The 14,125-nt window shown below is 40.3% G+C and overlaps 1 long non-coding RNA gene across 2 annotated transcripts in view; it reads right to left on the bottom strand.

The window, feature by feature from the left end:
• Positions 1-10,753: 10,753 nt before the first annotated feature.
• The window catches only part of LOC137096807 (uncharacterized), a 34,602-nt gene continuing 31,230 nt past the window's right edge, over positions 10,754-14,125 (bottom strand). For both annotated transcript variants that reach the window (XR_010909734.1, XR_010909735.1), the window contains one exon: positions 10,754-11,175. This is a non-coding gene — a long non-coding RNA (uncharacterized lncRNA). The remainder of the gene's footprint in view (positions 11,176-14,125) is intronic.

Below are 14,125 nucleotides of genomic sequence, written 5' to 3'. Positions count from 1 at the left end.
AGAAATATATGTTAAGAACATTGCCATGGTCACTTCAATGTTTAATGAGCAAACACTCCTGGACTCGATGTCTAATAGTCTTGGGCGTGCCCCCCCCCCCCTCGAACTGGATCATGTCAATCATTTCTACTGTGGGGAGTAGATGACTATTTCACTAAAGATGAGCAGTTCTAGGTGCTGGAGGAGTCTTTTTCGAAATGGAAAGTGAATTTGATGTCACATCTAGTTTGAAAAAAAGAAGCATCCCTGGGACTTTGTCAGCCTGAGGGTAGACTGTGCAACATTGTCTCCTATATCTTCGACAGGTCATGAACTGGAAAATAATTGTCTTTAATTTATGATTAAGGTTGTGGATTTTATTATTCACAGATTGGATAAAATGTCCTCTCTCGGAATCTCTAGGTTCTTTATTCTGACTCTATGGTCAACTTTCTCCAGCCATGCTGGAGAACCTAGAGATTTCTAGAGAAAACATTTCTCTGGGAATCTCTAGTTCCCCCAGTGCAATTTTATGGTCTGTTTCAACAGACTTCAAGCATTGAGTCATGCCGGAAAATCTAGAAATTCATACAGAAATGTTCCTTCTGGTTTTTTTTTAAAAAAACAGCAATTTCTTTATTTGCAATTTTTAACTTTCCTAAAGGACCTATACACCTAACCCAGTGAATGTGAAAGTCACTCTTAAAAGTGATGAACTGCAAATAAAGAAATTGCTGTTTTAATTTTACCGGAAATAATTTTTCTCTTGTGATTTCTAGGTCTTCCAGCATGACTCTATGGTTGACTTCAACTGGAAACTGACCATAGAATTGCATTAGAAGACCTAGAGCAGTGGCTCCCAACCAGTGTGTCCCCAGGTGTTTTGGTCTACAACTCTCAGAAAACCCAGCCCTTTTACTAGCTGTTAGAATTTCTGGGTGTTAAAGGCCAAAACATCTGGGGGCCCATAGGTTGAGAACCACAGACCTAGAGGTTTCTAGAAAGATGCTATGACCAATAAAGTCCTAAATGTTTCGGGCCCCGCTTATCTTCATGATCACATCTCCTCCTATAAACTGGCGCTAACTCTAAGATCTTCCAGGGAGGCCCTCCTTTCGCTCCCACCACCGTCACAAGTACGGTTGGTGGAGACGAGAGAGAGAGCTTTCTTGGTGGTGACCCCCCACCTCTGGAATGCCCTTCCAAGGGAAATAAGACAAACCCCATCCTTTCCCCCCTTTCGTAAAAGCTTGAAGACCTGGTGGTTTCAACAAGCCTTTGAGAATGACCAGTTCTAGCACAGCCCCAAACATTGTTGAATATGGCCTTATACTTCCTATCTATTACCCCGGTCATCCCTCTCATAGGCCCTGGAAATGAGCAGCCACAGACCCATACCTGCTATTGTTGTTAGCCTGAAATATCACTGTACTTAATTCCTGGTCCCCTCATATTTTGAGTTTGCCCTAGCCTTGGCCTGGCCATTTAATTGCTCTGAACAGGCAGAATTATTTTTAATATATATGTGTAATTGTGATAATTTTATGCTTATGTTGTTTTGTTAATTTTGTTATGCTGTTTACTCTTTATGTTATGGTGATCTTGCTTGGAAACCATCCTGAGTCCCCCTTGGGGAGATAGAGCGGTATATAAATAAAGATATATATATATATATATATATATATATATATATATATATATATATATATATGTTCCCACCATTCCTTACCGTTGGCTATATTGGCTACAACTGTTGGTTCTTGTAATCTAAACATCTGGAGGCCATGTGATTTCTTACCTGGTTTAGAGGCAATGGTGATTTTTGTATTGTCTTTTCAGCAACATTTACCTGTCTTAACTTGAGAGTTATTTATATTTTGAGATAGTTAAATTCTGTAAATAGCTAGCACTTTGAATATTATAAGGGAATGGAAAATGAACGAACCAAAGGTGAATAGACAAACGATGCTTTTGGCAGCATATTTTGCTTCTCACACTCTTGGATTCTCTCTCTTCCCCTCCCATTCTCCTTTCCCTGTGCGCTCTCTCTCTCTTTCTATATATATACACACACATACATACCTACATATATATATATATATATATATATATATATATATATATATATAGGCCATAGTTTGTGTGTGTGTGTGTGTGTGTGTATGAAATGTTTTCATCAATGCCAGTAGAAATATTCCTCCAGTGACTTGAACCTTTTTTGAGCCCTTTGCTGCAGGAGGTTATGGTGAGTCCTCCAGTCATTTGAAGCTCCTGTTTAAGGGTTGTTTTTTTTTTTTACTTTTAAACTCCCCCTATTAGCTATTCTCATTGCTGAAGATTACTTCTTGTCACTCAGCCATCACCTGCTGCTTGCTGCTTAGCATAAAGTGTTACTAGTGGCACAGAACACCTCAGATGCATCATTGGAATTAGGGTATACTAGCAGGAAACCTGACCCAAATGAAACTGGAGTGAAACATATGGGCAATAAAATCTGGAACAAAGAGTGCTTCTTGGTGGTTCTCATTTGACTTGTCTTTGATTTTCATGCCTCTTTGGTGAGGCACAGCAATTTCTCTAGATACATCACACACAGTTTAAAAAAATGGAAATCCAAGAACAGTTCAAAGTGTTGACTCTGACCTATAAAGCATTACATTTATTTGTATCTAAGGAATATTTTACCTTAGTTTCTCACAACCCAAAGTGTATGCTGTGTTATTTCATGCTGTTGACTTCCCAGACTGATTGACATTTTCAGGACAGTTTTAAAGGGTCAGTTTTCTCATAAGGAGAGTGTAGATTTTGAACCTGCAGAAGCACACCAAAATTATGCCTCCTCCCAGATTGCATTTTGCCTGATAGATAAAAAAAACCCTGAAAATTGCCTCCCTCACTGCTCATATTCTAATTGCATGAACTGTTTATTTTAGCCTCATTCTGCAGATAAGTGTGGTACAAGGCTCCTTTTGGACTGTCAGATATTAATTAGTACAATGGAGTGTCAGGGACCATGAAAGTCTGAATGTGCACCAATGTTTGGCAGGATCCCTTGCCATCAATTTCTAATACCCAATTCAGGTGACTTGATTTAGAGCCAAAATGGGGTCACCAAGAAACAAGGGGGAGGCGCTGTCAATTCAGCATATGTGAAAAATTGCTAGAGTTTTGCAGAAGTACCACACATAGTAAGTTTTCAAAATCCAATCAGTCATTCTCCATTTTGTCATTAGAAACAGCTCCAAAGTCACTAGTTCTCCCACCACATTGGTGGCTTTTAACTTTTGCTGATTTTGATCAAAGAATCACCAGGACTCTCTAGATCAGGCATCCTCAAAGTGCAGCTTTCCAAGCTGTTTGACGTCCAACTCCCGGAAGCCCTAGCATTTTTGTTCATTAGTCAGAAATTCTGGAAGTTGGAGGCTGGAGGGCTGCAGTTTGAGGTTGCTAGCTCTACATCAGTGGTTCTCAACCTGTGGGTCCCCAGGTGTTGTGGCCTACAGCTCCCAGAAATCCCAACCAGTTTACCAGCTGTTAGGATTTCTGGGATCTGAAGACCAAAACATCCGGGGACCCACAGGTTGAGAACCACTGCTCTAGATCCCATGAAATTCCATTGTCAACTTCTGCTGGAAGTTGACCATATAATTGTGCTGAAGGACCTAGCAACTTCCAGAGAGAACTTTTTTCTAGAAGTCTAGGGTTGGATCTACACAGCCATATAATCCAGTTTTAGAATGGAGATTATTACATTGAACTGGATTATATGGCAGTGTAGATCTAACCTTGGTTTTCCAATGCAGTTTCCGGTAGAAGTTGACCATAATATTGCTCTGCAGGACCTAGATATTCTTAGAAAGGTGTTCTTTCAGGATATAACACACTTTTTCTTACTCATGATTTTTTTAAAGTTTGGAGGATGCTCCTGTGTTCCTAATGCAGTGGATATGGAGAGATGACAGAAAATTTTTACAGTAAGACAAAGGAGACTCGTGGAAAGACTATTTACAGACAAGTGAAGAGTGATGCCTTTGATGAAATCTTAGGGTTTATAAATTTGAGATCAAGCTATTTCAAAGATTTCATGCTCCCATTTCATTGTGATTTTGGTGTCAATAATCTTGACCCTTCTTTGGATTCAACCATCACTGAAGGCAAAATAGCGTACAAGAGAGGATCTTTCTTGGTGTCAACACCCAAATTTCGAACCTTTTGCTGCAGGAGGGTATGTTGGTTTCTCTGGCAGGCAAACACTTCTCTAATCAGACCAGTTTCTAGCATGTACCTGTTGTACACAGTTTTAAATGCTTATATGCTGTGTGTCCTTTACTGTTCCAATTTTAATTTTATTTTTGTTAAGGTGCATTTAGATCATATTTAAGGAAGATCAGGTGGAGTGCTAAGTTTAATTAAGGTAAACAGCATAGTTAAATGAAAAACAGGTAAGGTATATATAATGTATATAATGCCCAGGTAACAAAACTGGATCCATAGTCTGCACCTATAATGCATATATATGCATGCAGGGCATTCACAGCATGGTGAGATAACTGCTGGTCTATGTCCTCCAGATGTTTACAATAGCTAGGACCAATTCCCCCTTTAATGGGAACAAGACAGAAATAAAATTGAGATTGCAGTCCTATATCTAAGTATTGTTAGGTACTTTGAATACAAAAGGTGGTTTTAAAGTAAGTAAATAATAAATAATATTTCCCAACCAACCTGGAAGGCATGTACTCAGGATGTTTTCCAGAGGTTTGGGAAGGTAATATGTAACTTTAAAGCTGGTTCACAAATTTATAGTGACTCCCACATCCCTGAGTGACAAGTTGCACATGTCTGTAAGCCATTGCGGAAATTTGAGATAACTTCAAACATAGACTGTTTCTTGAAAAAGTCATCTCATTCAGCTGCAAGTTACCAGTTCACATATGCCTGTTGATTGCTTTGGGGTTTTTTTTTTTGCATGTTAAAAACATTTGAATAGGTGGTTATTGTGATATGAGAATGAAGACACTTCCAGACAGGATGAAAATCCACGGCAAAGCAGGTTTAAAAAACCAATTTTGGTACAGATTTCTGTTCCCACTAGGCCCAAAATCCTGAGCTTTCCTGGGTGGTGGTGGTGGTGGTGGTTACATGCAATCCCAAATACAATTTACCTGGCCACCATAACATTTTTCCTTGTGCCCTCCTGGCCCAAGGAAAATTATGCCCCAAGAGGCTGGGGGGGGGGGGAATCCCCTCCTGGAGTGCCTTTTCCTTATCCCAGGAGGGCATGAGAAGGAACGTTATGGCAGACAGGTAAGTTTAAATGTATTTTTATAGGGTGTTTGTCAGGAGAGATTGCTACTGGAACATGACCATAGAGCCTGAAAAACTCACGGTTATCCTGGCTATAAAAGCATTAAACAGCAGACCCCAGTTTGTTACAAATTAATTTGGTTTTACCGGTGGCATTGTTTGGACCCCTCTGGCAAAATTGAGACATGTCCCGGGTTTTGGCCTTGTCTGGATGGGCCCAAAACCTGAACTTCGTCATTTAGTTAGCTGCATTTGTTTTGGGTGTTGAATAATTATTTATCATGTAGTATATCCTCTAAGGTAGTGGCTCTCAACCTGGGGTCCCCAGATGTTTTTAGCCTACAACTCCCAGAAATCCTAACAGCTGGTAAACTGGCTGGGATTTCTGGGAGTTGTAGGCCCAAAACATCTGGGGACCCCAGGTTTAGAACCACTGCTCTAATGTTTTACAGGTGAAAACTGGGACAAATGTGACCAAGCTATATCAGAGTGTGGTCAATATAGTAGAAATTTCTTATGAGGAAGAACATGCAAAAGGAATAGGGGAGGCTATAGCAGTTTGCTTTGGACTGAACCTACCAGAAAGACGAATAATTTACCTTCTCTTATCCATACTGAACTCGGTTTGCACCAGCTGAAGAAAGCTGATAACAAAGGGTGTGGAATGATACTAGACAGAAATTGGGACATTTTAAAAGCTGCTGGAAAATTGGGACTTGGAGTCTAGATTTTAAAGGTACTCATCTCTATCTCTTGTGAGTCAATCCATTTTTTAAAAAAATCTAAACAAGTAGCAATGTCCTTTTTGTTATATGGTATGAAAAGTGACTTTTTACCAGCTGTGCAGATGAAACACTTTTTAAAGAAAAAAAATGGGGGAGAAAAAAGTGTTTGCATATTGGTTGGTGAAGTGCATGGGATCTGTCATGACTGACCTATATTGCAGGAAGTATATATAAAAAAATTGGACTTATTTTCCATTATTTACGCTTCTACAATTCTCTTTAACATGCCTGACCTTCTACAGAATAATACAACCTGCCTTCCCAGAAGCTTTTATTTCTATATATTATTCTGTCATAGTTCAACTGCTCATGTATTTGGAAGCAATTATCATGTTGATGCATGTGATCCACAGCATATATGTTGTCAAAGAGTCTCCATACTGACATAACAATTTACTCCATATGAGACTTAAAATTCCAAATGCCCTAAGCAGTTGACATGGATAATACAAAAAATACTTGACTATTTCTAATGCTCTATAATTTACTATTTTCCAGGCATAAATATAATTCAAATGTAATTGAATACTGAAAGCCATGATTATCCATGCCATTGAAGTTCTCATTTCCATGTATGGTCGTGAAAGCTGGAGTATGACGAAAGCTGATAGGAAGAGAATCAATGCATTTGAGATAGAATATTGGAGAGAAGTTCTGAATATACTGTTGACTGCTAAAAAGACAAATAAAGTAAATCCTTAAGCAAAGAAAATCTGAACTCTTCCTGGAAGCCAGGAAGACTAAACTGAGTGTTATGCTTTGATCAGATCATGAGAAGATATGATTTGCTAAAAAGACAATATTGTGTAGTAAGTTGAAGACAATATGATAAGAAGGATAAAACATTCAACATGGATAGATTAAATCAAGAAGTCAGGTCCTCAAGTCTAAAAAACCTAATTTGCGGACAAGGTGGCTGGAAATCTCTCATTTATTGGGTCACTATAAGCTGAAATTGAGGACAATTAACAACAACAAACCATGTGATGATTTAAGGTATCCTAATCATTATGGCTTAAACTGAACACTGGAATCTTATATGTAGTTGCTTCAGGGTAACCACCCTGAACTGGGTGGAGTTTACTGTAGAAGAGGCATGGTGCCCTATGCCTGTTTAGATTTTAGAGTCTCAGTAGGAACCACACCTCCATCTATTTTTCCCTTCTCAATTTTATCTAGCTGTAGCTAGATGTTAGCAGCATATCATTTCAAATTCTTCCCAGTGTTTTGGAGAGTCTTCCCACAGAATCCATATTTTGGAAACTTAAAATGGGGTGCAGTTCAGAAAAAAACAACACTACTCTTATGCAGGGATGTAGCTAAACACCAGGAGGGGCAAAATGGGGATACTCCCCTATGTAAGCATTTTGCCTCTCCGATGAAATTTTTCCTCCAGTTGCCAAAGTACCAGAATTGCAAAAACGTAATGCTTGTGTTGAACATTTAAAAATAGAGTACAGGTATCCAAGGAAAGGATGCAGACAAACTTGCTAAGGGAATGCAAGCACATCAAATATAAAGAAGTTCTAAATGTGAAGAATTCTCAAGGTCTCCCTTTCTTTAATTCTAAGAATTTGGGAATTAATTTCATGGGGGCAGTAGAATTCTTGTTTCATGAGGCAAAGCCCTCATCTACAACTTCATCACATGTGGAAAAATCAGCATCCTAGCATGCTGCCAGGAAGTTTCCTCCTCGGAGCCCAGCGGATGCCATCACACATCATCAGTAACTTTTGTTGTGGCTCCATGGAGGAAGCATCCTGACAGCATGACAGGACATTTCCCTTGGAACATGGGAAGTTTCTGTACACAACAACAGGGAGAAGCTGGGCAGTGACGCTTCCCCCCGTGGGGTGGAGTAAAGAATGCAGAGAGCAATACAAGATACAGGGCAATTGTTTTCCCCACTGCTCCATAAATTCACCATGCTGTGTGGCAAATCCCCCCACTGTTCCATGGAATAGGATTTCAATGTGTTGAGATAATTGACTCCCATAGCTACACCATGAAAACACAACTGGCAACAGTAGGTGAGTGGATGGAGGATCCTCATACATACATGTTTTAAATTGATTTTTCAAATGTAAAAGTAATTGTAAAATGAGACGTTGTGGCATAATAGGAAATTTAAAATTCAATGCTGCCACTGTGCTCACATTGTCTACTGATGATACGCCTATTGTTTGCCCACATTCCACAATACCGTACGGTTTTTTTTCTGGAATGGATTCTCAAATGTGGAACCATCTTGCACTTGCACAGTCCAATTTTCCTTTTTAATTAAAAATTTCATTTTTTAAAAAAATATATAGGTTGAAAATCTCTTTTCTGACATTCCAGAATCTGTTGAGATGGGTGATTGAGGACATCATCAGATGGCCCTTTCAAAGCTGGGGGACCTGGGTTTAAAAAAGGGCTTAAGATGCTACTCTTTCTACAATCCTTTCCTTTCGGTCTGTAGAAGAGACTGGGTTTAATGCTTTGTTAAAAATGTTTCTGCTCTAGAGGAGATAGGTGCTGCAGGCGGATGGGCGGGCGCTGACTCCCTGCAGCATGCAGCTTTGGCATTTTAAGGAGGATTCCCACTTCCTGGAAGCTATCCTACCCAGGGCTTCCTTTAAAAAGCCCTCTCTTTGCCCTGCCTGGAGTGGTGCCTTTTCCCCCCTTCTAGCAGCTGCCTCCCTCCTGCACTCCACTTGTAACCAGTCGGTATTCGACAGCTACTGTTCTTTTGGGGCCAAAAAAAGTGTCAGCTGGCCCTTTGCCATTACAGCCAGCTGGTCAAACCAAACAAGGCGGATTGGCCAATGGGAACAGACCAGTTTGAATTGGTGTACAAGCCTAATTTATAACTGACATGCAGGATTTTGGCCAATGTAAGGGTTCTTCTGACAAGGGGTGTGGGTAGAAATTACAAGTGGAAAGCAAAGCAAGAAGCTGAAAAATTATAGTTTGACTCTGGCATTACACCTTACACCTTGCTATCTGGAATGTTTAATAATAAAGAATCTCTTTCCTTTTTTTCATTTTGCAGAGGAGAGAGGGGCCAGTGCTGCTATTTTTCAAAATGCAATGTTCGGTTTTAATAGGGTTGTACTTTTTGCCTGATATCCCAGTTAAAACAAATGCAATAGAGAATTGCTGACACAATAGAAACCTGCTAGTTCAACACAAATGGTCCCCTGTAAATAAATCTGATGTAATTTTCCTATACATCTTGAGTACAGATTTCAGTGCTGTTCACACAATGGGCTGCATGGCATTAGAACATTAAGAAGAAACAAATCACACTGCTACTTCCTTGGAATGTTACAACACAGTTTTGTTCAGGCAGAATTGTGCAGCATCAGGGCAAACATGATTTCTAAAGACTGTTCAGCTTGGGTAATCTTTCCATATTAGACATGACTGCCTACAAATAACCACTACAGTTCAAGGGCAAAAATTCTTAGGTTCACAGAAAGCCAGTTGCATTAGGCAAGCATCTGGATATGGTCAATATGGGTAGAAAACAAAAGTGACAAGTTCACAGCCCAGAGTGTTGAGTGAGTAAAAGTTTAGATCTAAATTCCTCCATATTACCATATCTTTTTGACATTCATCAGTGTTGTCTCTCACCCACTTCATTTTTTTCCTCTGGCATAATCTGCAGCTTTAACAAGCATATGACAGGCAAAAAGCAATTTTGTCCTCTCTATACTGGAAAAAGCCATACCTATTTATTTGGGCCAGTACAAAGGATGGAAGCCCTTGGTGGCACGGTAGCTTAAACAGCTGAGTTGCTGAATTTGCGGACCCAATGGTCAGTGGTTTGAATCCAGAGAACAGGGCGAGCTCCCGCTGTTAGCCCCAGCTTCTGCCAACCTAGCAGTTTGAAAACATGCAAATGCGAGTAGATCAATAGGTACTGCCCTGGTGGGAAGGTAACAGCACTCCATGCAGTCACACTGGCCACATGACCTTGGAGGTGTCTACAGACAATGCTGGCTCTTCCTCCAGAGTCGGACATGGCTAGACTTAATATCAGGGGGAAACCTTTACCTTTACTCAGAGAATGGAAGAATTTTGTTTCCGTATTCACCCTGCCTCCCCCCCCCCCATTTTTTTTAATAAGGCAGGAACTTCATATTCTTCCCCTACCCAAAAGGAGAACTAGAAGAAAATGCAATTAGTTAATATTAGTTAATATTTAGGATGGGCATAATTTGCTTTTTGAGTCTTTGGTCAGCCTTGATGACATGACCCATGTCCAGACTCAGTTGCAAGACTAGCTGTGTATTACCCAGCACCTTCAAGCTTATTAAACTTAACTGACTGATAGCATCTCCCATTATACCAAGTATACTGGAATGGCAGGGACTAAGCAGCAAGTATACTGGAATGACAGCAGCTAAGAGCACATTGATGTTCAAGACTTGCCTCACATCTGTCTGTGCTTCCTATTGTCCTCTGTTTATGCAGACTTATTGTATTTTTCTCCTGATGTATTCCTCACTAGGCCACAGACACCTACTTAATCCATTTAAAACCTATCAGGTCTGCTCATTGGCTCGTAAACCTATTACCTCTGAGGCCCTGTGCTCGGGGACACAGGTGCCAGACTGGCGCACAATGCCCAATTGAGTTATGCTTGCAAGCTTCAGTGGGACTCTCAGATTCATGATCCTGGACCGCATGGGGAATTGCAGGTGTTACATGGCAGGAGCCACTTTATTAAATATCGATTTAAATCACAGCCTTTAATAAAATCTGATAGGAGACCTTTTTTCACCTCCTCTTCCTCCTCCCCCCTTCAGCCATTCCTCTTGGCTTCCTCCTCACCCCTTCCCTTCCCGGTCTCTCTACCGATGACAGTGAGGCTCAGAAATAAATAGTTAGCAAGCAGCTCAATGGCAAAACCCTTATCAACTGTAATGAGGCATTTGTGATAATCGAGTGATGAAATGTAAATGGGCAGTAATGAGCACAATTACATCCACTGGGGAACCATCAAAGAGGCTTCTTTCCGCAGATAGATGAGCTGTTCCATTTGTCGCTGTCCATTGCGGGCTTGGCTTTGAGTTTTCCAATGGAGGCAGAGAGAAAAGGGAGGTGGAGAGGGCTGCTAGAGAAAAGAAAAGCAGTGTGTTAACAGAACAGGCTTGCTGACAGGTTAAGAGAAGGAGGGAGGCTGGAAATGCAAGCATGCCTGGCTTTAATCCCACCTTAGATGGTTATCCTCTCCCCCCCGCCTCCTTTGTCCCCCTCCCCACTTTCCACCTCTGCTCCTCTAACTTGCGGTCCTTAGGGATGATTCGATTTGCCGAAATGTTTGAAAACTGCCTCATTGGCGCTAACAAGATTAAGCTGAGCCTACGTCTGTCTGATACACTGGAAATATGCTGGGCGACTGCAATTGGCTTTCTACTGGAGCTGAGCTCAAGATCACTGGGATGGTTGCCAGGGCTACTGCTTATGTCATCTTTGCAAAGCCAGGCATGAGTGAGAAGAAATACTGACAGGCACAGGAAACGGGGGAACTCAGCACTTCGGTAATCTGGAGTGTTAAATGTTAACAAAAATGGGTGCCTGCACGGTAGGAATGTAATACAGGATCAAAGTTGCCTAATCCTGCCCTGGATTAAGGTGGATAATTCCTGTGACTAAATAATTCTAGATATATGGAAAGAAGCACATTCTAAAAGAAATTACACAGAAACCCAGATACCAGCTGTACTTGGTTCATTTATAGGTACTGACGTATCACAGAAGTAGGATAATGCTTATTTTGGGCCTTCTGTTTATAATACTTCATTGAGGTCACCATGGAACATCATTATTCCTTCAGCCTAAATATTCCCAACCTCAGCCCTTCACCATTTGCTCAATGGTGCTACTAATTTATCTTTGAGGAAGGATGTCAAGTTTACACATAGTTTTTCTCATTGTTGATGATGGTGTCTCCACATACTGAGATGAGCCCTTGAGAAAATGACCCAACATGTCTGTGCAGAAACCAGTATTATTTTTAACATAAAAGGAAGGGATGGGATGGGGTGTGGGGTTTGCCAAAATATTTTTTTCGGTTCCAAAGTATGAAAAACAACTTTTAAAATGCACAAAAATGACTTTTTTTTGAGATTTTTGAAATCATTCTGTGGTCAGGCCAAGGACTTCCATTTAGAAAGCACAATCCAATCTAATTGGAAAATGTTTTCCAATTAGAAAATACAAACATGGGTGATCAAGAAAATAATTGTTACTGTTACCATCATATGAAAGAGTTCTCATGATAAGGACTAGAACTTCTGGAATCCCATAATGAACAACTGAACTACAAACTTGTTCTTTTCATAAAAGTAGATTGTGGCATCATATTGTGATCATCCATGTCATTTTAATATATTCTGGGTTACCAGAAAAGTTGATAGCAATGCCCTCGACTCATTCAAACTGCATACTGATTTCCTCTCAGTGAAAGTCGTCCCGGGCAGTTGTTTAGAGGGATCAGAATTGGTTAAGTTTCCATGTTGCAAAACCTGGTGGAAAAGTTTTGCTCTGCTCAATGCTTACTCCTGTGCACAGTGCTAATGCTTCTTTCCTCCTTATCCCCAATGGTGCCTATAGCAATTAACAGGGTAATGAGCTGAAGACCAAACATACCCTCTAGTGCATTTGTGTTTGGTTGCAAATTGGGTCCTTATGTCTTGCTGACTACGTGCTTTCTGAAAGCTATTCCATCTCCCCAATTCTTGCATTAGTTGGCCCACTCATCCTTAGACTGTAGTTAGCCACTGAGATAGGAGTACCACTGATTTGGAGCAAATTTACATTCTTCAATGACCATACTAAAAATATTCAAGCAAATCTATTTCAGCCTACCTGTAGGAATGACATCCAGATGTAAACTAATTTGGGTTTTTAGATAACTACAGTTCAGAAAATCTGATTTTTAGCATGTTCATGAGTGACTTGGTTCTTTTGTTTACCAATAATTTAATAGTTTTTAATTTGCATGGTGCTCAGACATGCTACAGCCTTAGTAATGTGAATTTCCTCTGCATTTTCAAAAGAGCCACATATCTTCAAAAGTAAAGAAGATATGGGTCTCCTACTGTATCTAGTGCTCCGCATCCAACTAATATAACTTACTTTGTGTCTTCCTGAAATTGTATCATTATTTCCTTGAATTACCCAAGAACAGACTTTGATGGAGACATGCAGTACATCATCATCATTACATGGGTCATGCACTACTACTTTTTATACAAATACATGAGGAAATGCGATGCTGAACCACTTTTGCTTTTCAGCATCAACAAGTGGCAGGCAGTAGCTTCCATCTCAGTAGGACAGTGAATCCTTTCTTTAGTCCAAACTGTAAAAAAACTGCCCTGGGTGCTCTGTCCTATTTTGGAAAGACCCTTTAAAGTTCTGGCTAAAATCCAGACTAGATTCGCCAGTCCATTGACATGGGAAACATCAGCTGTCCCTGGCAGCAGGTGCCTGCATTTTTTAGAAATGACAAACTTGGGTTGGCAATACACTATAAAACAAAACTGGAGGATCTAGAAACCAACAAACACATCTATTTGTGAGCCTCTTTAAGTCCTCTAGTGCTGATCTGTAGCATGCTTCAGACAGAAGAATACCAGAGTATCACACAAGAGGTCCCGGAGAGTCCAACAAACACTTTTGAGTGAATAATTTTTGGAGCAAGTGAAGCTGTGGATATTTAATTTGTAGATAAGCAGGTTGTGATGTATTCTGGTTCTTAATCCCTGATCTAAATAAGGCATTTAGTCATATGTCTCATCCTTCTGGCATAAAAGTCATAGACTTTGATGGTAATAGTGGAGGTGGGAGAGGTCCCTCCTTCCTGTGATGAAATAGGCCAATCCCTCCCCCTCCCCCAAGTTTAGTAAAATCTGGAGCACAAGATCATGATAATGCCGTTGGCAACGAATTTGAACATCAGTGACTCAACTTTGAGAAGGAGCTTTTTCTACCCTAAAGAATCTCTCAGAGTTTCAGACTACAGTAACTGAAAAATCCCCAAACACTTGCTCATGGAG

The sequence above is a fragment of the Anolis sagrei genome, chromosome 4 (genome assembly GCF_037176765.1).
Source record: "Anolis sagrei isolate rAnoSag1 chromosome 4, rAnoSag1.mat, whole genome shotgun sequence".
NCBI lineage: Eukaryota > Metazoa > Chordata > Lepidosauria > Squamata > Dactyloidae > Anolis > Anolis sagrei.
Note: the sequence above shows the minus strand (reverse complement) of the source record. Positions and strands in the feature narration are given on the sequence as shown.